The following is a 21,757-nucleotide window of genomic DNA, read 5'->3' on the forward strand; positions in this document are numbered from 1 at the left end:
CCCTGTATTTATAGTAATTTTCCCTTATTATACGGCAGTGGTCCCCAACCTTTTTGTACCAGGGACCGGTTTCAAGCAGAAAAATTTTGCAAGGACCGGGGGAGAGAGAAGGAGGGGGCTTTTCCTGTCGCCGCAGCTATTCAGAACGCCCGTTTCACCCCCACCCCCACCCCGCCCGCCCGCTTCAATCCACAGTGTCCCGTTCTGCCTGCTTGCCTGCCTGCCTTAGTTTCTGGTTGTTTGGGAGCAGCTTCGCTGAGAATAATAACTATTCGCCTCTTTTACTCAGCCGAAGCTGTTCCGATTCAACCATTAACGAAGGCAGGCAGGCAGGCAGAACGAGCACTGGGTTGAACCAGCGGCGGCGGCAAGCGAGCGGGCGGGCGGACGGGGTGGGGTGGGGAGAAACGGGCGCTGGCGACAGGAAAAGCCCCCCGCTTCTTTGAAGCAGTTTCTTCCTGTGCTGGTGGAGGAGCGAGAGAGCGACTGAGAGAGCTGACCCAGAGAGAAGGACAGGCTTCGGTTGCTTCCTCCCTCCCCTTCTTTCATTTGTGTCCTTGATCCCCGATCCCAGCAGCATTCACCGAAGGTGAAGAAAGCCGCCATTTTTTAAAAAAAAATTCTTTGCGGCCCGGTAGAGAAGTGCTCCACGGCCCGGTGCAGTCCGCGGCCCGGTGGTTGGGGACCCCTGTTATACGGTATTATCTGTTATTACCCCTTATTACCCACTCACATTCATCGTAGTTAATCCTTGTATCTTAATTAATCCACCATTTGCTACATTTACATCAACATTTCCGTAACAAAACGGCTCCCCCTCAATACACCCTCCGTGTTTATTATTCAGGATCTTTGCTGGTGAATTGGAATCACCATCCTTCCAGATCAATATCATCATCGGAGCTCCGTTGGTCGCTTGTGTTGCATGGTCGCGACACTGAGAATTTCAATTAACATTATGAACTTTTCCAATTTGATACATTTTTTCAGTTAAGGTTGCTTGTTTGTCAAGCATTTATTCCTTGTAATCTTTCTATCTTTTGTGGATAACAGATTTTTTTTAAAAAAAATATTGAGACAGTACTGGGGTTATCATCACAAATTTATGTATACTTTACCAAATGGTCTTAGCAAAAGATCATTTGCTAAGACTAAAAGGCATATAATTCACCCTAATGACAATCAAAATAATTTGTACCCAGAAGATCTAAATTTATCCTGTACTTATTCACTTAAAGGATACAACATTCTTTTCATAGAAATACACACTAGTGAATGAAAACATAACTTTGAAATGCATATTCCATAAAATATACTGTATACTAACACCCAAACACATTAAAGATAAACCTACAATATATTCCCTTGTAATAAGTTGATATACCCACCATCTTCAATATTTATTTTATTTTACAAACCCCTACCGTCTTCTCTTCTGTAACCATATGAAGCTCAGGGGCATTCATAATTTGGTTAGAAATCTTTTTTCTCTCTCAAGACATCCTAATTGCTGGGAAAGTGAGGGAGGGAGGGAGGAAGGAAGGAAGGAAGGAAGGAAGGAAGGAAGGAAGGAAGGAAGGAAGAAAGAAGAAAGAAAGAAAGAAAAGAAAGAAAGAAAGAAAGAAAGAAAGAAAGAAAGAAAGAAAGAAAGAAAGAAAGAAAGAAAGAAAGAAAGAAAGAAAGAAAGAAAGAAGACCTCTAGGAAAATTATGGCGAGGGCCTCAAGCAGAGATAAAGAAAAGCACCCGATGATACTTTTGAAGAAGAAAGGATCTTACAGACAGTCACAAAATATGGTTTTATTTTAACTGTTTTCCCTACTCTATCCTTCCCTCCCTTACTCTTCCCTTTCCCTCTCTTAGGCTTTCCTCTCTCCCTCTTGGTCTATGCCAAGGCCTATTTGTCTTTTTGTTGTACATAATTTGTAGTTGTGTTGTTCTTTTAAAGGTAAAACTAATAAAGAAAAAGAAAGAAAGAAAGAAAGAAAGAAAGAAAGAAAGAAAGAAAGAAAGAAAGAAAGAAAGAAAGAAAGAAAGAAAGAAAGAAGAAAGAAAGAAAGAAAGAAAGAAAGAAAGAAAGAAAGAAAGAAAGAAAGAAAGAAAGAAACGTTTTTTAAAATGTAAGATTTTCACAAGGCAACAGTGGAAGTGATGGGGTGTGCACCAAATCCAAAAGTTGCAAGCTATATACATTTAGTGCCTCTGTACAGCATGAAAGAGGATACAGCCAGAACACCTTAGTTCTTAATCTGGTAATCTTTCTCTTCTTTCTGACCAGACTTTATATTAAGATAGCAAAACTGATGAGCAGAAAGTAAGCATATTCATAGGTAGGCACTTATCTTGCCACTTAATTTATCTTTTGTAATCTGTGCAAATAAGCAGTAATAGTAAAGCTTAAAAGGAGGTGAAAACACTTGTCTTTCAGGATTTCTACTAAACTAAAAGCCAAGCTCAAGGAATGTAAGAACGTACAAAGGGGTCAGAAGCTATTGCCTTGCAACTGTCTGGTCAAGGACATGTTATACAGTCTAGACCGATGGTTCAAACATTAAACCTCTGAATTTAAAAAGGTAAACAATGATGAGTTCATTTTTCTAATAGAAAACACTATTTGTAGCTCAGGATTGGACTGTGAAATAAGGAGTCTCCGTTGCTGTCTCAGTTGTTTGCAGATGTTTCAATTCCCAACAAGTAACATCATCAGTGCAAATTTTCTCTTGCAATTTGTCCTCTGATTCTCTTAAAAAGCAGGAAGATTCATAATGCTGTATGATATGCCAAGTTTTTAAAATAAAGCTTTCTCTCCCAAACATGGCAACTCATTAGTTTATCACTGTGTCAGAGGTGAGAAATATTCCATATATGCAAGCAGAAAATACACCATATTGTAAATAGATAGAGCAAAACAACCTGGATGGTAAAATGCAGAAAAGAGCAAACCACAATTTTTGCTTGGTTCAAAAGGGATGTGAGAAGCAGGGAGAAGAAAGAAATAGAAACTTAAGGAGTTTCAATTACCAAGTAAGGTTTATATATTCTTCAAACGTTCATTCTCAAAAAAATAAGCTGTTATCACCAACTCAGATAGTTGTGCCATAAACTGGTAAAATGTTTATAATGATTTTCTTCCTCAGCTCTTATCTACAATTTAATTGAATGCATATCACTTAGAATGGGATTCAAATAATATTAATATATTAATATCAATTTGCATGGTTATGATTTTAAAGTAATACTAAGTACTTTAAAGTAAAGCAACTGTCATTTTGTATCCACCTGTGCAATATTAATAAAATTTTGCTTTATGAATTTTGAATAGTATCAAGAACATTAAATAAAGTTTTTTTTAAAAAAAAAACTTTTTCTTGCTACTTTGATCAGTTACAGAACTATATAGAAGAATTTAGTTCTATTCCTAGTAAATTTACATTGGAAACAAGGACAGCTTCATTTGAAGTGTTGCTTGCTTGAGAATATATACATTCACAGTTAGCGGAGTTATAACAGAAATGAATAAGAATGGAAAACTAGATTCAGGCAGAAATGAAACACAAATGACCATTCCTATATATTTCAACCAAACTCTCTGTCCCTACAGAAATTCACTCCCATTGTTTTTGTGTTCTCAATTTTTTTAGCAAATTATTTGAGAAAAAAAGACTAGCAATGATAAGCCTTTCGTTTTAGAAGCTGAACTGAACTTGAATTCAGATGGGCAGAAGTGAATGAGGTGAACTGGGTAGCTCTGCTTGAACCAGTAGAAGCAAGAAAACATTTTTAGACAAAATATGGAAAGGTAGGTAGAGGTTTCCTTTCTGTTTGAATGGGAAAGATAAGGGATAATATGTGCCTAGACCAGTGATGGCCGACCTTTTCCATGTTGCATGCCAAAAGTGTGCTCACACGCTTGCATGCCTGCATCCATGATACAATGCACGCACGACCCCCCACCTGCGCATGCACATGTGACCACACTGCGCGCCTCTGTGCATGCACGCACAACCCACCCCCTGCGCATGTATAGCAGATACCCGACAATCAGCTGGCTGGCGGGGGCAGTAGGGCTCTTCCAGGTGACCTCTCGCATGCCGGCAGAAATGGCTCTGTGTTGTGACTGAAAGGATCGATCCTGCTGTGAGTTTTGATTCTGATGACTCTGAGGATGAAAGGCTGGAGCCTGCTGAGAATTTGGAGTCTGAATTATTAGAAGACACAGATGTGAGCCAGGGGGATGAGAGGTTATCACACAGACACTCTTCGCCTGAACCCTCGACCTCGTTCATGCCAGCAATTGATCCACAAAATGAGTCAGAAGAGTCGAGCGAGGAAGCTGAAAGATCGTGGCTTGATGCCAGAACCAGAAGGAGGCTGAAACGTCAAGCTGTGAGGAGGCATCAAGCCAGACGTTGATTTAGGGAGATTGACACGCCCATCTAGGTGGTTTACGGAGGCAAACTCAGTTAGAAGGAGGAGGGCGAGTCAGTAATTAGCACGTTGCCTCAAGGAGCATAAAAGGACACAGCTGTGTGGGGGAAGATTGTCAGGAACAAAGTGTCTGATTGCGTGAAGAGGTTTTCAGCAGAGGCTCTGAGGTTCGAGAATTTGTGCCAGGACTGTTTTGCTGAACAGAGCGTGTATTATTGCTGTGGAATATAAATTATGACAGCCGTTATCTTGTAAGACTCCTTTCTGTTGGATTTAAGTTTTGGAACGGCTGCTTTTGGTTTTGTGTTGTTTGAACTCTGAAGGGGGAGCCATAACAGCTCTGCATGCCACTTCCGGCACGTGTGTCCTAGGTTCGTTATCATGGGCCTAAACAAATGGTCAGTGTCCTTTAGCATGCTGAGATAAGCAGGTCATGCAGCAACACGATCCAGCAATCAATGTTTCAACACTTTGCAATAAGGGTCTCAAAAAAATGAAGATGAACCTGCCACTTTGCACGTACAAAGGAGCCAGGACTTCGATCAGAGTGTTACAACTACCTGTTCCCCACCAAAACTAGAACATAATTTGGCGGTGGGGTGGTTGAATTGTTGCTTTACATGTTGATTTTATATCTTTGAAGTTGATTGGAAAATGAGAAAATATGCTTTAATTGCTTTAATTTTTCTCCTAAACTTGCTGAACTGCTTTAAACTAATGGGAGTCTGTTAACCTAACTCTTTTAGAATTCTAAATAACTGCATATTGGTTGCTTTACAAATGAGTACTGTGTTTCCCTGAAAATTCAAGCATTCCCACCATGGACTTTGAACACTGCTATTCAAGGCCTCTGGTCAATTTTTAACAATGATGTTAAACCCTGAGATGTGCTGTTATTTGTATATCTTCTTTGCTCTCTAGTGAAGAATGTCTAGCCAACTGAGCCACAGGGTTGTCAGGTAAGAAACATGATTTTAACATGGTTCTGGGGTAGTTCATTGTGATTGTATCAAATGTGTTGCAGCATTGTGAACTAGGCTGGCACTTTTTCTACATGTGTCATGGCTTGCTCAAGGTGGCATGAGTCTCCAACCCTGCTTTCTCAACATGAGACTGTGTGAACAGTGCTTATGCTGGGTAGTTTTTAAAATAGAACAGTTTCAATCTCAGAAGATCTCAACACAATAAGGTCTAAACACATTGAGATTGTTGACTGAAAAGGTACTTGTAATTTCTCTAACATGGGACCTACATCTACATACCAACCTATCATCCCCTCCTTTTCCTTTTGTTCTTCACTGGACCCCAATTTAAGTTCTCCATCAGTGTAGCCACTCTGAACATCTGATTAAGTGACCTGCAGACCACAAAGGCCTTTGAATAAACATGTCAGGAGTTACCAGACTCCCGTTTTTTTTAAAATCTACACATAGATATTTTTAAATGCATTTTAGACCTGAAAATCCAGAAGTGAGGAATGGAGATCAATTTCATACTTTAGTTGCTTGTTTTTTCCCCCACTACTGAAATCTTCTATATAAAGGTAGTCCTCGACTAATGGCTACAATGGACCCCAATTTTTTTTGTTGCTAAGTGAAACATTTGTTAACTAAACTTTGTTAACTTTGTAAACCCAGGTTCACCCAGTGACTTTGCTTGTAAGAAGGTCACAAAAGGTCATAAATACATGCCAGTTACAAAGTGTTCAAAGTTTGATCATGTGACAATGGGGATACTGCGGCAGTTGTAACTGTAAAAAATGGTCAGAAATCCCTGTTTTCAGTGCTTTTGTATCTTTGAACAGTCACTAAATGAACAGTTGTAAATTGAGGACTACCTATATACTTTAATCTCCCCCCTTTTCAGGGAAGATTTGGCATGCCATTGACATGCTGATGGGGCCCTTTATATACATCTGCTTTAGGATGGAATTGTGTGCCCCAACACCGTTGATAATGGACCATAGAAAACTCTTCCTTTCCAAGTCATTTGTTCTAGGACCAACTCTCTTCATACTCTACATAAATGACATCTGTGATCACATTAAGAGCAACTGTGTTCTCTTTGCAGATGTTGTAAAGCTGTTCAATACCACAGACAATACTGCTACCCTTCAAAAAGATCTTGACTATGTATCAGAATGGTCAAACAAATGGCAACTTCAAATCTCAGCAAATAAATGCTCTGTCTTACATATTGGCCAAAAAAAATCAGAAAATAAAATACAGGATGAATAGTCAAGACCTTGTTGATGATCCAAGCTCTGTAAAGGACCTTGGAATACTCATCTCTAATGATCTAAGTGCTAGAGCCCACTGTAACTACATAGCCAAAAAGGCATTAAGAGTTGTTAACCTAATCTACGTAGCTTTTTCTCTGGTAATATCACACTACTAACTAGAGCATATAAAACATTTGCTAGACCAATACTCGAATACAGCTCATCAGTCTAGAACCTACATTACGTATCTGATATTAGTACAGTTGAGAAAGTCCAGAAATATTCACAAGAAGAGTTCTCCACTCCTCTACTCATTGTAGAATACCTTATGCCACCAGACTTGAAATTCTAGACCTAGAAAACCTTGAATTACGCCGTCTTCGGTCTGATCTAAGTATGGTATATAAAATCATACATTGCAATGACTTACCTGTCAATGAATACTTCAGCTTCAACCAAAACAACACAAGAGCACACAATAGATACAAACTCAAGGTTAACCGCACCAAACTTGATTGCAGGAAATACAACTTCAGCAACAGAGTAGTCAATGTCTGGAATACTCTACCTGACTCTGTGGTTTCTTCCCCAAACCCCAAAAACTTTAACGTTAGACTGTCTACTATTGACCTCACCCCTTTCCTAAGAGGTCTGTAGGGGGCGTGCATAAGCGCACCAACGTGCCTACCATCCCTGTCCTATTTCTTTTATTTTTCTTATATGTACCCATTTAATGTATTCATAACTATGTATGTACTTATACCTGTTATCTTGTAAGCAATTAACAAATCAAAATAAAATAAAATAAAATAAATTTATATGGCTATCCAGCTTAGCCCATGTCACTGTTGATGGCATACAAAAAGAAAAAAGAAAATCATAATCAACTAATACAAAATAACATCATTAAATTAATTTAATTTATTTACTGCTAGGTGGCAGTAAAAACCAATGTAACCTAACCTCAAAAATCAAAACTGGTTTGGAAATTCTGGTGGCAGTGGTAAACTCTGCCCAAGAAATCACCAGGAGTTGAGTAAAACTGGAAGATTTTATCTAAACACAATCTGGGGAAAGATGGTCTCAAAATAAAAATTCAAAATATTGGATGGAAGACTTTTCTGTAAGTTCAGGTACTGAAGGGTGTAAATATAGATAGATATGTATAAATATTGTATGGGGTTTTTTGGTATTGTTGAGAGAATGCTGAGACAATATTAAATTGTACGGTGAAATCTTAGAAGACCAATCACTATTCTGTAGCTTTTAAAATAACAATTTTAATTTATGATTCAAAACTAATTTCACTAAATATTGAATCATCCCATATATCCATCTACAGTTATCTGTCTATCATCTATGTCACATAATATTTGTTCATTGATGTGAGTTTTCTGGAAATTCTTGTGTCTTTCAAATTCAATTTCAACTATCATTAATTCGGTTCAAAATCCATGGTTCATGTCATCATTATAAAAGATAAAGTTCAAAATCTGTGTAGTTCTGTCTTTTTTATTATTATTCCTAAATAGATGCTGTCTTTTTCATACTTGTAATTGCAAATATCCAAAAGGAGATCAGAGTTTATGAAAGAAAAAAAAAGGGGGGGGGAGGAAATCAAGGCTGAGATTCGCAATAAAAAGGTAAGGATAAGAGTTCACTAGAAGCTTCATTATAGCAAGTCAGATTGTCAGTCAATCTTAATTTAGGACAGTCCACAGTGTGGCCGATCTCCAAACTTCACACAGGACTCTTTTCTGCACCTGTCTTGAGATCTAGGAGGTTTTGAACACAAAGCATGTGGCATACCAGGGAACTAAGTGTTTTTTTGTAATATTTTCTATCATAAATATCCCAACCATATAAACTTCTAATTCAAATTGTTTTGTTTCTGCAGTCTAGTTGGTTGGATGGTTTCCTCTTTATTTTCTCAAACATATGGAATAAATGCATCAAGACCCAATATTTTGTTGATAATGGCAGATGATCTTGGATATGGAGATTCAGGATGCTTTGGTAATAATACCATCAGGTAAGTGTAAAGTTTAAAATGTGCCAGGGATATTCTGTGACTCTAGAAACCACAAAAGCACAGTTCAGGAAAATATGCAATGTTTCTAATGAGATGGGAAGAGAGCAGAAGGAATAAAATAAATAAGAAAATGAATGTATCTTTAAAACTGTCATACATGAATAAGTTAGACCCTTTTCTATTAAAAAAAACTACATCAAACAGATAATATTTTGCCTGCCAAAAGTGGCTCAAAGGAATCACAATTTTTTACTTATTAGAGTTTTTTAATTGTATGTTTTGGATAGGTATGTGGGACAGCAAGAAACAAATGCAGACAATGGCCAATCCAACCTGGAAAGGGAAAGTGTTAAGATGTCATTCCAAATGTGTGATTTAAGCCGCACTTTCTTTACCTGTAGAAAGTATGCAATCCACATTAAAAACAGGTTTGCTTCAAGGATTCAGTTGCAATTCCCATATTGACAAGCAAGAACTTTACTGAACTGCTGCCCAGCTATATTCCCCCTCTCCTGAAAGATCTAGTAATTTGACTGAAGGATTTGCAAGGCTGAACCATTTTTCCCCCCTGTGGACTACTTTATGCTATAAGGGACAAGCTTGCCATAAACCAGTGTTATTCAAACTTGACAACTTCAAGATATTGGATTTCAGCCTTGGCAACTTTAAGATCTGCAGATTTTAACTCTCAAAATGTCCCATCTATCATCTTAAAGTTAAACACTGCCAGACACTGTCTTAGCACCCACTATTGCTGATTTCCTTGGCCATTCTGGTTTTGTGTTGCTTCCCATACCCGAGTCCCTTTGCTGTGGTTGGAGAACAGCTGCTAACTGTCAACTGAAAATTTTATTTGCCATTATCTCAGTTACACCTTTGAGGTTTTTACTTTCTTGAAAGTGAAATTCTTTGTGGTTTTGTTCATTTGCCTTTCAATTTATACCATAGCAAGTCCATGATAGAAGCACTGAAAAGTTTGTATAAATTAAATTGGAAATTGTAATAATCGCTACCAGATTTTTATAGAAGATAAAATTATAAAAATAGGCAAGTGAAGCAATGTGCAACTATATATTATTGTGAACTTTTTTTCTAGAATGACTGGGTAACAGATATCATGAATAAAGAAAAGAATAAAATAGTTGTGCTTTCAAGCCAATGGGTTGATTATTGTTTTTAATTTACATTGTTATCAGATATTTACTTAGCTTTTGGTTTAGATCTCAGTAAAGTAGTTTGTTTATGAACCTTAAAATAGCTAAGAATTTTCTTGTAATTTCTATTTCCCAGACCTAGGAAAGTGGTTCTGGGCATTATGATTTGGATGTTTTCAATTATAGCCTTTTGAAAGCTGAAGAAAACTAAAAACTAGCTACAATAACAACAATATGTCTTGTGACATCCTACAGGTTATTACAATTCACTTAATTGTATTAGCTCTCTATATATTGGAATAATAAAAACATGTAATATAAAACAATCATTTATTATCAGTATAATTCCCAAGACCAAGTGTGTATCAAAGAAAAGTTCATTTGTTTAGAATGGTAACAATTTTCCCTAATCATACTTTACAAGACAACTGTTGGTTTTTCCTTACAGGGCTCCTAATATTGATCAGCAAAGGAAGGTGTAAAACTTACTCAACATATTGCTGCAGCTACAACATGTACACCAAGCAGAGCAGCTTTTCTGACTGGCAGATACCCTATCAGATCAGGTTGGCACCTACTGTAGTAATATATGTGATAAATAATACCCGACAGAAAGGTTTGCTATTGGCTTCACTTTACATCTCTAAAGGAAGTTTAAAAAAACTCTTATTTTTTTTAGATCACAATATTGTTGGGCAACCACAATGTAACCCAGGGCTGTCCAACCTTGGCAACTTTAAGACTTGTAGACTTCAACTCCCAGAATTCCTCAGCCAGCCATACCAATTGGCAGACCCAGATCTTAACAACCTTCTGAGGATCACTCGCCTCTGGGGATAAAATGGTCCAAAGGAACAGTTATGATTTTATGTGCCATGTGAAAGGGGACAGAGTGTAAAAAACTTTGTAAGAATTACTGTTACCATCCCAAAGGCTGCATAGAGAACATAGATTAACAAAGTTGGAAGGGACCTTGGAGGACTTCTAGTCCAACAAAATTACTCTTGTTTTTATCAAAATGGTCAGAATGCATATTGTAAGCATTCAGCATCCGCAAACAAGGAAAGCTGTTAACCTTTCATGCCTGCATTGCTTTTCTCCTGCAAGATTATTCTAACATTTCTGTCTCTGACTTGACAGCTTACAGCCTGTTTATCACTTCCTATGAGGTGGGTAGCTTACGTTGAATATAAAACTAATTCCTTTCTCCCATTTATATTGCGGGCATGATGTCTCAAATCAAAGGACGTGTTTTGATTTGGACTGGTGCCTCAGGAGGCTTGCCTGCAAATGAAACAACATTTGCTAAATTGCTTCAACAGAAAGGTTATGCCGCTGGTATTATAGGTACAATATATATATTTGATTTGATTTGCCAATCGCTTACAAGATACAGGTATAAGAATAAATATAGTTTTGAATACATGAGATAGATACTTATAAGAAAAATAAAAAACAATAGGACAGGGACGGTAGGCACGATTGGTGTACTTATGCACGCCCCCTATGCTTTATTTGTTTCTCTTTGTTAAATCTCATGTGTCTGTAGAAAGGGGGCAAGATTACAGTGAAGACTATTGATGTTGGGTTATTTTTGCATTCTTGCTTTTTCTTTCTTTTTCTTTGCTGAAGTTTAAAATTCCCCTACTGTTAAGTTACTGAGGTTACTTGGAAGGTTGCACAATAAATCTGCATTTTCTTTTCTATGGAAAGAAAATAATGGGGAAAAAGCTGGAAACATATAGATAGGTTTCAGTGCAATTCTGAAAAATGTTGTGAACTTGGAGGTAACATGTAATATCAGATAAAAATATTGTCTGAAAACAATTTATTCATTACTACAGTACTTCTTTCACTGGATTAGTGGGAAGGAGGGAGGGAGGGAGGGAAGAAGGGAGGAGGGAGGGAGGAAGTCAACAATATTCTATTATTCATTTCATGACTAAATTTGATATCATGTTGTCTTTATAACATACCTGGAATCAGAATCTATTAACATACAATAAAAATCATTATTTAGCTGGTGACTACCAATCAACTTTTAACTTTCCAGGAAAATGGTACCAAGGTGTAAACTGTGAATCCCGTAATGATCTCTGCCACCATCCTTTAAAACATGGCTTTGATTATTTCTATGGTGCACCATTTACCCTAATAAATGAATGCCAGCGTAATAAGGATCCAGAGGTGGATGTACAGCTGCAAGCTACCTATTGGCTTTGCACACAGATGATTGCCCTCTTAGTGTTTACTCTTCTTCTAATAAAGATGACTTCTTTGTTCCCTGTCAAATGGAAAACAATTGCTTTCATAACTTTGAGTGGCATATTATTTTTTTATTTCCTGGTTTGCCAAGTATGGATTTATAAGGTACTGGAACTGTATGTTGATGAGAGATCACACAGTTATTGAACAACCAATAAACCTAGAAAATGCTGCCTCCAGGATAGTGAAAAAATCTGTCACATTTATTGAACAGTAACTAATGAAATTATTAAACTAACTTCAAAGTAACTCTTGCTTCAGATTGGATAGAAATCAATATGTATACCAAAGGCATGATCTAATTGGTTCTTTTGTAATCAAGAAAGCTTTGAGTTGGTGTATCTAATATGCCACCAATGCCCATCATTTGAGGATATGTGGTGGACAATACCCACAACAATCCCCCTGTCAGCAGAGACAAATGTGTCTCTCAGTCTGGGCAACTGTAGCAGAGACATACTGGGACTTCTAAACTGAAAACCTTTTTGACGGATGCTGGAAGTCATCCAGACTGGGTGGCCATGATCTGGATATTGGTGAGAGGGTGTCCAAAGCAAAGTAACACAGTCACTTTCCTTCATTGTTAGAAACAAATGGACTTTGTAAAACAGCTTCAATGAGGTGCTACCTGCAAAGGTTTGTCAAAGCTTGGCTGGGTCCTATTAAATATTGTTGTTTTTACATTGTGAATTTCAATAATAGAGATAAAGTAGCTTGACTGTAATGATCAAGGGAAGTGATGAAAGAGTTGTTAAGATTTATTGTTCACTCTTTTAGTGATTATACACCAATAGAGAAGCAGAAAAGTTTGGGTATGTGCCAAGTTAGATATTTTCAACTATGAATCTTATTGGTCCATGGCTGTTTCTGCCACTTTAGTAAAATGAAGTTTTTTATATTTATTTCTCAGAAACAAAAAGAGACCATTCCTGCTCTTTGTTTCCTTCCTCCATGTCCACACGCCCTGCTTCACCACAAAGATATTTCATGGGAAAAGCCAGCATGGTTTATATGGAGACAGTGTAGAAGAGATGGACTGGATGGTAGGTAAGTAGCATTATTTAATGTTTAAAGGCCCTTCGGCCAATATCCACACCACAGCCATCCAGTGTGGATGACTAGTTGGCATTCCCCAAGTTAACTAGGGAATTCTGGGAGTTGAACTCCATATATCTTAAAGTTACGTATCTGATATTAGCACAATTGAGAAAGTCCAGAAATATTTCACAAGAAGAGTTCTCCACTCCTCTACTCGTTGTAGAATACCTTATGCCACCAGACTTGAAATTCTAGAACTAGAAAACCTTGAATTACGCCACCTTCAGTCTGACTTAAGCATGGTATATAAAATCATACATTGCAATGTCCTACCTGTCAATGAATACTTCAGCTTCAACCATAACAACACAAGAGCACACAATAGATACAAACTCAAAGTAAACCGCACCAAACTTGATTGCAGGAAATACGACTTCAGCAATAGAGTGGTCAATGTCTGGAATACTCTAGCTGACTCTGTAGTTTCTTCCCCAAATCCCAAAAACTTTAACCTTAGACTGTCTACTATTGACCTCACCCCTTTCCTAAGAGGTCTGTAGGGGCGTGCATAAGCGCACCAACGTGCCTACCGTCCCTGTCCTATTGTTTCTCTTATTCTTTTATTTTTCTTATATGTATCCATTTCATGTATTCACAACTATGTATACACTTATACTTATTATCTTGTAAACAATTGGCAAATCAAATAAATAAATAAATAAATAAGTTGCCAACCTTGAAAAACACTGATCTATTTTCTATGGGTCAAAAAGCTGGGAATTCTTTTTCCTCATAGTTTTCTAGAATATATAGTATACAGCTTTAAGACTTGCGAACTTCAACTCCCAGAATTCCCAAGCTAACATGACTGGAGGAAGAATTCTGGGAGCTGAAGTCCACAAGTCTTAAAGCTGTCAAGTTTGAAGACCCCTGGTATAGAGTAACTTCTTCACCACTCAGCATCTTTCAGTTGAAGGAAATATTTCATTTAGCAGCTGATTCCAAACCCTTGGAAATAAAAGCTTACCATTCTCCACCAGTAGGTTCCATTGCTAGACCTCAAACATGCTCCTTTTTCATCCACATCTAAATTTTCAATTGACAGACACAATACAAGAATGTCTCTTGTATAACCTTGAAATAATTTGGTGGCACAAAAAAGTTAGACCAATAGTCTTGTGAAACTACAGTACATTTTTGTACCCTCTGTGTGAGTGTTTTTATATGTATCACATTATAGTTACATTTAAATGTTTTATATTTTTATATATTGTATATGTATATTTTATATGCAGATTTTCTACATACTTTTGTAATATTTTAAACTGACAGTACATTTCAACATCTGACAACATAATCTATAACATAATCTAAAGGCAATGTTTTCTTTCATTTTAAATAAAGTGTTGGACTTCTAATTATTTAGGAAGAATTCTTGCTGCTGTTGACAGAGTGGGATTAAGGAACAATACTTTTACTTATTTTACTTCTGATCATGGAGGATATTTGGAATTTAGAGAAGGAAATATCCAGGTTGGTGGTTGGAATGGTAGATTCAAAGATATGAAAGTTTTGTTTTTGTTATCTATGCACTTCGATTATTGTCATGCCTCACATATGGGCTCTCTTTGAGAAGTATGGAAACATGAGTTTCCAAACATAAAGACAGTGGTTGTAGTAACCAATTATTGTGGCAATATTGTATGGTTTTTACTGGCATCCTGATCATTTTTAGCCTGCTGATTTCACCTTTTAAAGGTTTTCATACGTTGAGACTGGCCTACCTGAAAAATTGCAAACATTATTAGTTTAAAGAAGCCTTAGACAATTTTCTTCCTGAAATTCTACTTCCCCCAAAGTTTCACTACTAATAGCACAGTTGGTAGTGCTGTTCCTTCTCTGTCTAACGTCCCTTAATGTCTTATTCCCCCATCCCCAACATGGCTGGCTCAGGAGTTCAGGGAGCTGAAGTCCACAGCAGGGGTGGGATTCAAAAATCCCAGCAACCAGTTTCACTGCCTGGTTGCTGGGTGGGCATGGCTATGGTGGGCATGGCTTTCTGGGAGGGCCGGGTTTTTTTGTCCTCCCAAGGGTCCGGAGGCCTCCCCGGACCTCTGGGAGGATGAAAATGACCTTCCCCAGGCACTGGAGTTCCTCCAGAAGCCAGAAACAGGCCTGTTTCCGGACTTACAGAAGTCCCATTTTCCCCCTCCCAGAGCTTTCATGCGGACCCTGCACTTAACTTAATCGAAAATAGGCCGTGTGGAGACTCCTGGGGAGGGGCAGGGTGGGTTGGGTGTGGCCAGCCAGTTGGTTGAAATACCAGTTCAGTGAACCAGATGAAAACTTAACATCCAGTTTGCCCAAACCAGTCCAAACCAGTAGAATCCCACCCCTGGTCCACAGGTTGTAAAGTTGCCAGAGCTGCCCCACCCCTGCTCCTGTGGCTATAAGCCCAAACCTGCCTCACCCACCAGTGGCTTCTAGTATTTCCATTGAAGTATTTTCTAGTATTTTCAATGAAATATTTTGCCAGGTGTGAGGGTGGCAGTTAACTGAATTCATCAATGCAGGTGTTGGCACTTTATTTGCAGCTTCGTTTGACTGCCTTCACTGATTTGTTACTGCTGCCAGTATTTTAGAGTTGGTTCTGTGACTTGTGGACCATAACTGATCTCTTCACAGCTCAAGTCACATTTACAGTTTGCAAGCATGAATCTATACATGTTAAATGAAAAATCATGCTGTACTGAATGGCACTTTCTTAAAATGAAGATGTATAGTTGTGTGTAAAGGGGTATATGCAAAATAACATCATATTGGCATTCCAAGACAAGTGGTGGCACAGAAGCTACATGGCATTGCATATTAATTAAATGGAGGAAAAAGAAAATAGTGGACTTTGTACTTTCTGTCACACACACTCACTCACACACACACACACACACACACACACTCAACTGGAAATGTACAGCATATATTCAAGGGAGACAATTTATACTTACTCTCTTTCTGGTACCAACGCACTGCATGTAAAGATGACCCACAGTAGTGAAACATGAATTCATGCTCCGAATGTCGAACTTCTTCCAGCGGTAAAGGTACTAGGTTCTTCCCATCAATTATCCTAAATAAAAAAGGAATGATAAGTCTGTGAAAGGGTTGTCCCTAACTTATATAGCTGCCGAAAAGTTCAAGGCTAAATCTAAGTTTGTTGAAAATTACCAGGACTACAAGGGGCAGAGAAAGGGAATTCAAAAACCATTAATATCAGTGTTGGTATTTATTTATTTAAATCAGGTTCTTTTTTCCTAGTAAGTTTTGATTCCCCCCCGCCCCCAGTTCTGCAGATAGCATTCATAGATTTGTTGTAATTACATAAAGGAGAACTATGAAGTTGTGCAAGAATTTGATGTAAATTATAAAACTTACAATGAATCAGAAGTGGTATTCAGCAGGTCCTGACCAGTTCTGAAAACTGGTAGTGGAAATTTTGAGCAGTTCGGAGAAATGGCAAATGCCACCTCTGACTGGAGATTTTACAGTATCCTTCCCCTGCCATGCCCACCAAGCTACGCCCACAGAACCGGTAGTAAAAAAAATTGAATCCCACCACTGCAATGAATGTAAATAGATTAAAAATGTTGGGGGAATGCATACTCATACCTAGAATACATAAGTTGTTACAATGGCAAAATTATCTTTTGTTTTCGATATACCTAATTTACAGAGCTGTCAAGACATGCTAATTAAAAAAAACGTGTAAAAGTGCTGCCTGCAAAACTCATCTAGGCAGTTCATCTAGGGTTTATATGAGTGTCTATAAAAGTATGTTAGTTTATTAGAAAGCAAGCAGGATCTAACACACCTGGTGGATTTGTTTTTCTATTGTTACTTGTCCTCAAATTGGACCATGTGACAGTAGAACATATTATGCTGGGAACCTAATTGCTGCTGGTGGCTGTGATGGGTAATGTACTCAAAAGGCATATCTTCCACTTCTACACATAATCCTACAAAAAGAAAAAAGAAAGAAAAGCCAGTTGCTTCACCGTGCAGCATTTGTGCTTTTAGGTTCCCCCCAGGGGTGGGATTCTACTAGTTCGCACCTTTTTGCTAGAACCGGTTGGTAACATTCTAAGCAAATCAGAGAACCGGTTGTTAGAAGAAATTACTGGCCTAATCCTGTAAGGAAGACAGGAAGGAAATATTCTGGTGTTGCTTACATAAACTGCCTCTCTGTTAACCCTTATTACGTTCTTGGAAGAACTTGACTTCCTGTCTCAGGAACTTCTCTGGAGTCTTTTTCCCCTCCTTTGCTGGTACTTTGCTTGTGTAGAGTGACCATTCAAAGTTACAATGGCACTGAAAAAAGTGACATATGACAATTTTTCAAACTTATGACTGTTGCAGCATCCCCACAGTCATGAGAGGCCAGGCAAGGAGATGCATGCCTCGACGTGAGTGATGTTGAGTTGGCCACATCTAGTCAGTCACATGACCACCAAGCCACACCCACCAACTAAGCCCCACCCACAGAACTGGTGGTTAAAAACTTTGAATCCCACCCCTGGTTCCCCCATGCGTCTTCCAAATCAAACCTTCACAGCCTAATATTTAATATATTTTTCATGTTTCCCTTAGTTAAAATTGAATACCTCCCAATCAGGGATGGGCTTCAACATTTTTAGCAATGGGTTCTCTGCCCAGGTGGGTGTGGCCATGGTGGCCATGGCCTAGTCAGCCTCCTGCACTATGGTGGGGGGGAGTTTTTGCCCTTCCTGGACTACGGAGGCTTTCCTAGAGCCTCCAGGAGGACGAAAATGGCTTCCCCAGGCTCCAGAGGCTCTCTGGAAGCTGGAAACGGACCCATTTCCAATCTTCCCAAACTTCTAGGAGGCCCGTTTTCTACTCTTCTGAGCCTCTGCATGCGCCCTGCACTTACCTGCATCCAAAACAGGCCGCCTGGAGACTCCTGGGAGGGGTGAGGTGGGTGGGGCGGGGCCAGCCAGGAGTGGGATTTGGGGGTTCTCTGAACTGTGCAGAATTTTAGATAGGGGGTCTCCCAAACCTCTGCAAACCTCTGATGACAATAATAAAGTTTGCAACTTTAGATATTTGCCTTAGTTAAAATTGAATACCTCTCAATCACTTTTAGAACAAAAATGCATACCTGTCTTGTGGCACTGATGCCTCAGCCAAATGAGCCACAGTGGGGTAAATATCCATCAGGCTTGTGGGTTCATCAAGAACAGTGTTAGGAGTGATCTTTCCTGGCCATCTAACTATTCCAGGCACACGGATTCCTCCTTCCCAGCCTCCCATGCCCTTTCCGTCTGCATCAGGAGTAGCAGTAGGAAAAAGATATTAGTTGTATGAAGTCAAAATTACTCAGTGATTGATTTTATCCTACAGTTCGCCTGTTTCATTTAGACAAAAAAAAATAACCTCATTAATGTAGCAGTGGGAAAGCTATGACCCTTGTTGATTAACAACTCACCACTTTTATAGATCACTATTCCCTTCTTCATTTCATTTCTATGTTTTTTCTCTGTCAGTTGCTTAAAGGCAACCATGATTGTGGCAAGTTATAGGTTTAATAGGAAAATATCCCATCTGTGGCACAATACATCAAACCACTACTAAAACAATAAGCAACCCCCTCCGAATGAACCTAAACATTTTAAAGACTTGGAAAAAGGAGATTTTAAAAATCTTTAAAAAGTCCTGGAAATAAAACAATATTTGCAATGTGTCCAAAAGTGACCAAACCATAATTGCTCCTCTTATTCCATCAACTTGAATATTATTATTGAAAGGGCTTTTTAATCTAGGATTCAGAGAGATATAAATTGATGAAATTCAAGGGCTAGGAGTAGAATATCAGGCAGCCCAGGTTTGTTCCTTGATACAGTGTCTCTTCTAAGGATTGCCATTCTTGAGTTTTTCATTCTACTCTGCAGTTACTTTGTGGTTCTGCAAAATTGAAAAAAAAATCACTAAGGTTTGACTTAGTTTGCTTTAAAAAAAAAAGTTTTTTTTTAAAAAAAGTTGCCTGGCTATCAGTTTTGTTGGAAGATGTGCTTTGCAAACAATCCATGTATATTGCTTGAATTTGAAAATGATCCATCATCCTAGTTAATTATAAGTTTAACTCCATAACCAAGTTAATGACTGTAATTCTAATATATTTGGCAATGCTGTTGGAATATAAGACTATCCTTACCACAAGTCAGTAACTAAATTTGCATGAAACGATGTTCCATACTACATTTATTGAATCAACCCAATTTTCTGAGGTCACATATAAAATCATAGCCAAGTTGGTTGAAAAATACATGGGACCCTCTGGGTAATGGGTGAAATAAAAATAACAGTCTAGCATCTTGTGTTAAACAGAAATAGAAAGCTACTGTAAGCAGCAAATAAAGAGAAAAGGGAGGTAGGAACTGATAGATAATAGAATGGTTTCTGTCGTCTGCTGCCTGCCCTGTTTCTCTAAACCTTGAGCCTTTGGTTCAGTGAATGAATGCTAATTGGATGGATGGATGAATGAATGAATGAATGAATGAATGAATGAATGAATAAAATAAAATTCAACAGCTTGAAAAGGAATCAATCATATCCTTTTTTTTTTGACAAACTATCAAGGCCTAAACCAAGGTGGGAAAATGTCACAGAAGTAAATAGAATTAGTTCAAATCTCTTTTCAGTGTTGAAGATAGACTTGGGAAAGACAAAAGGATTATGTGATAGGTACTAAGTATCCTTTTGTTCTCTTAAAGGTGGTGCGCTTTGGAAAGTCCATTATGTAACCCCAAACTTTCAACCCAGGAGGCTGGAGCCTGTTATGGAATTAAAATGTGTCAATGTTTCAGTGATGAAGTAACCCATCATAACCCTCCTTTGCTTTTCGATCTTTCACGTGATCTTTCAGAGACCAACCCCTTCTGAACCACTATTTAACGTGGTCATAAGTCAAATGGCAACAGTAGTGGCCAAACAACGTAATACTCTCACACCTGTCGCCCAACAACTTCATGTGTACAATACTGTTTGGAAGCCTTGGTTGCAGCCATGTTGTGGGAGATTCCCTTTTTGTTGGTGTAATGATGAAAACAATAATAATACCATCATTAAATAGATTTTAAGAGAATTATTGAAATAAAGTTGGTGAGAAATAGGACACTCATAAAGTTCCTTAAATGAGTGAATTACAATGATGAAGTACGAGCTTATTTTGTCTGCAATTGTCATGATTAAACAATGCAATAGTTAATTATATCAAATTAGTTGCCTATCCCTTTTTAAATGAGACAATTGCTTCTTTCTTTGAGACATACCAAGCTATTTCTTCATTTTTTTCTTAAATGGATCACCTCCTTAGCAATGTAGTTTTTACTTTCTAGACACATGCTTGTAGGCAGCCAAATATTTCCAAGCAATTTAAATTTTGAATCAACTGCAAGAAGCAGCAGCAGCGGAAACAGATGGAAACATCTGTTCTATGACAAGTGTTTGCTTTCTTTAAAATGTTCTTTTTAGATCATTTTAAGAATATAATCCACAGTACATAATCTGACCTTTATGCATTATTATTACTAGAGACCTCTTTAGTGTCACTTTTCCTTCCTACCTTATCTATTCCTTCACATTCTTTTAATTAAGAGAAATAAATATACAGCTGGCATCCTGCAAAACCAGGTGTCACCCTCCAGCATAATCTCTGTTTGCAAGAAACAAAATGGATCCTGTGTTGTAACAGAAGGAAGTAAAGGCCTTACCATTAAAATAGTGCCATTATGAAAGATAATGTGGTTCTCCACTGGGATCCTAGGCCAACTGACAGAGCCAGGTCTCCAAGACCTTAGAAAAGGTCAGGAGGTGGGATGTCGTGTGAGTGGCGGAATGACTGAGGCAACGTGGAGCAACTTCAGCTTTAAACTTTATTAGAACAATAAAGGGTTGCCGCGACTGCCACGCTAACTCCCTTTTACAGTCAGCTGTCAAACGACATCAGCCAATAGGAACAGTCTGTGTTCCTGCTGGAAGCACGGACCGGAGTAAAGACTTCAGCTCAGTCTTTTCAGGATACAACACTTCTTTCTCCCCAAACGGAGCATGTATAGTCCTTCAGACAACTCGGGCGTTTGTGCAGTCAGCCAGATCTTCTCAGCTCCAATGGTGCTGCTGCAAGATGGGACTCCTCTGCTTGGCGGGCAGTTTCTGGCAATACAGGAGCAGGTGTCTCAGCTTCAGACAGCTCGGGGTGTGGGACCGTTGACTGTCCAGGTAGGCTCGCGTCGCTGTCGGGTCCACAGTGGGCTTCTTCGGGCACTGGTGGTCTGGATGCAGCAAGAACGTCCGGAGGGCCACCTTGTCCTTGGCAGAGTGGGCAGCAATATCAGAAGCGGTGATGGGAAGCTTGAGGTCATTGATCAGGAACACAGCATTGGTTGGTGCAGGATCCTCCACTGGAGTAGGCAGGGGGCAGCGACTAAGGGCATCAGCGTGGCTGAGGCTTTTGCCTGCTCAATGAACCAGCGTATAGGAATATGCAGCCAGAAATAATGTCCACCTGGTCATTCTTGGAGACAAAATCTGAGACATTTGTCTGTTG

The 21,757-nt window shown here is 38.6% G+C and overlaps 1 long non-coding RNA gene and 1 pseudogene across 2 annotated transcripts; one reads left to right on the plus strand and one right to left on the minus strand.

The window, feature by feature from the left end:
- Positions 1-4,809: 4,809 nt before the first annotated feature.
- On the plus strand, positions 4,810-20,569 carry LOC113411685 (arylsulfatase D-like; annotated as a pseudogene). Its single transcript, XR_015749975.1, has 8 exons — positions 4,810-5,386; positions 8,546-8,680; positions 10,283-10,397; positions 11,056-11,181; positions 11,888-12,312; positions 13,010-13,146; positions 14,564-14,767; positions 19,902-20,569. The product of XR_015749975.1 is annotated as an arylsulfatase D-like (transcript).
- Positions 15,817-19,008, minus strand: LOC148130544 (uncharacterized). The gene is made up of 3 exons (XR_015749868.1): positions 18,311-19,008; positions 17,006-17,150; positions 15,817-16,264 (listed from the first exon to the last, which is right to left on the minus strand). It is a non-coding gene; the product is annotated as an uncharacterized LOC148130544 (long non-coding RNA).
- Positions 20,570-21,757: the final 1,188 nt, after the last annotated feature.

Source organism: Notechis scutatus, chromosome 5 (assembly GCF_049901735.1).
Source record: "Notechis scutatus isolate UNSWTSFEM ecotype Mainland chromosome 5, rNotScu1.2, whole genome shotgun sequence".
In the NCBI taxonomy this organism is placed as follows: domain Eukaryota; kingdom Metazoa; phylum Chordata; class Lepidosauria; order Squamata; family Elapidae; genus Notechis; species Notechis scutatus.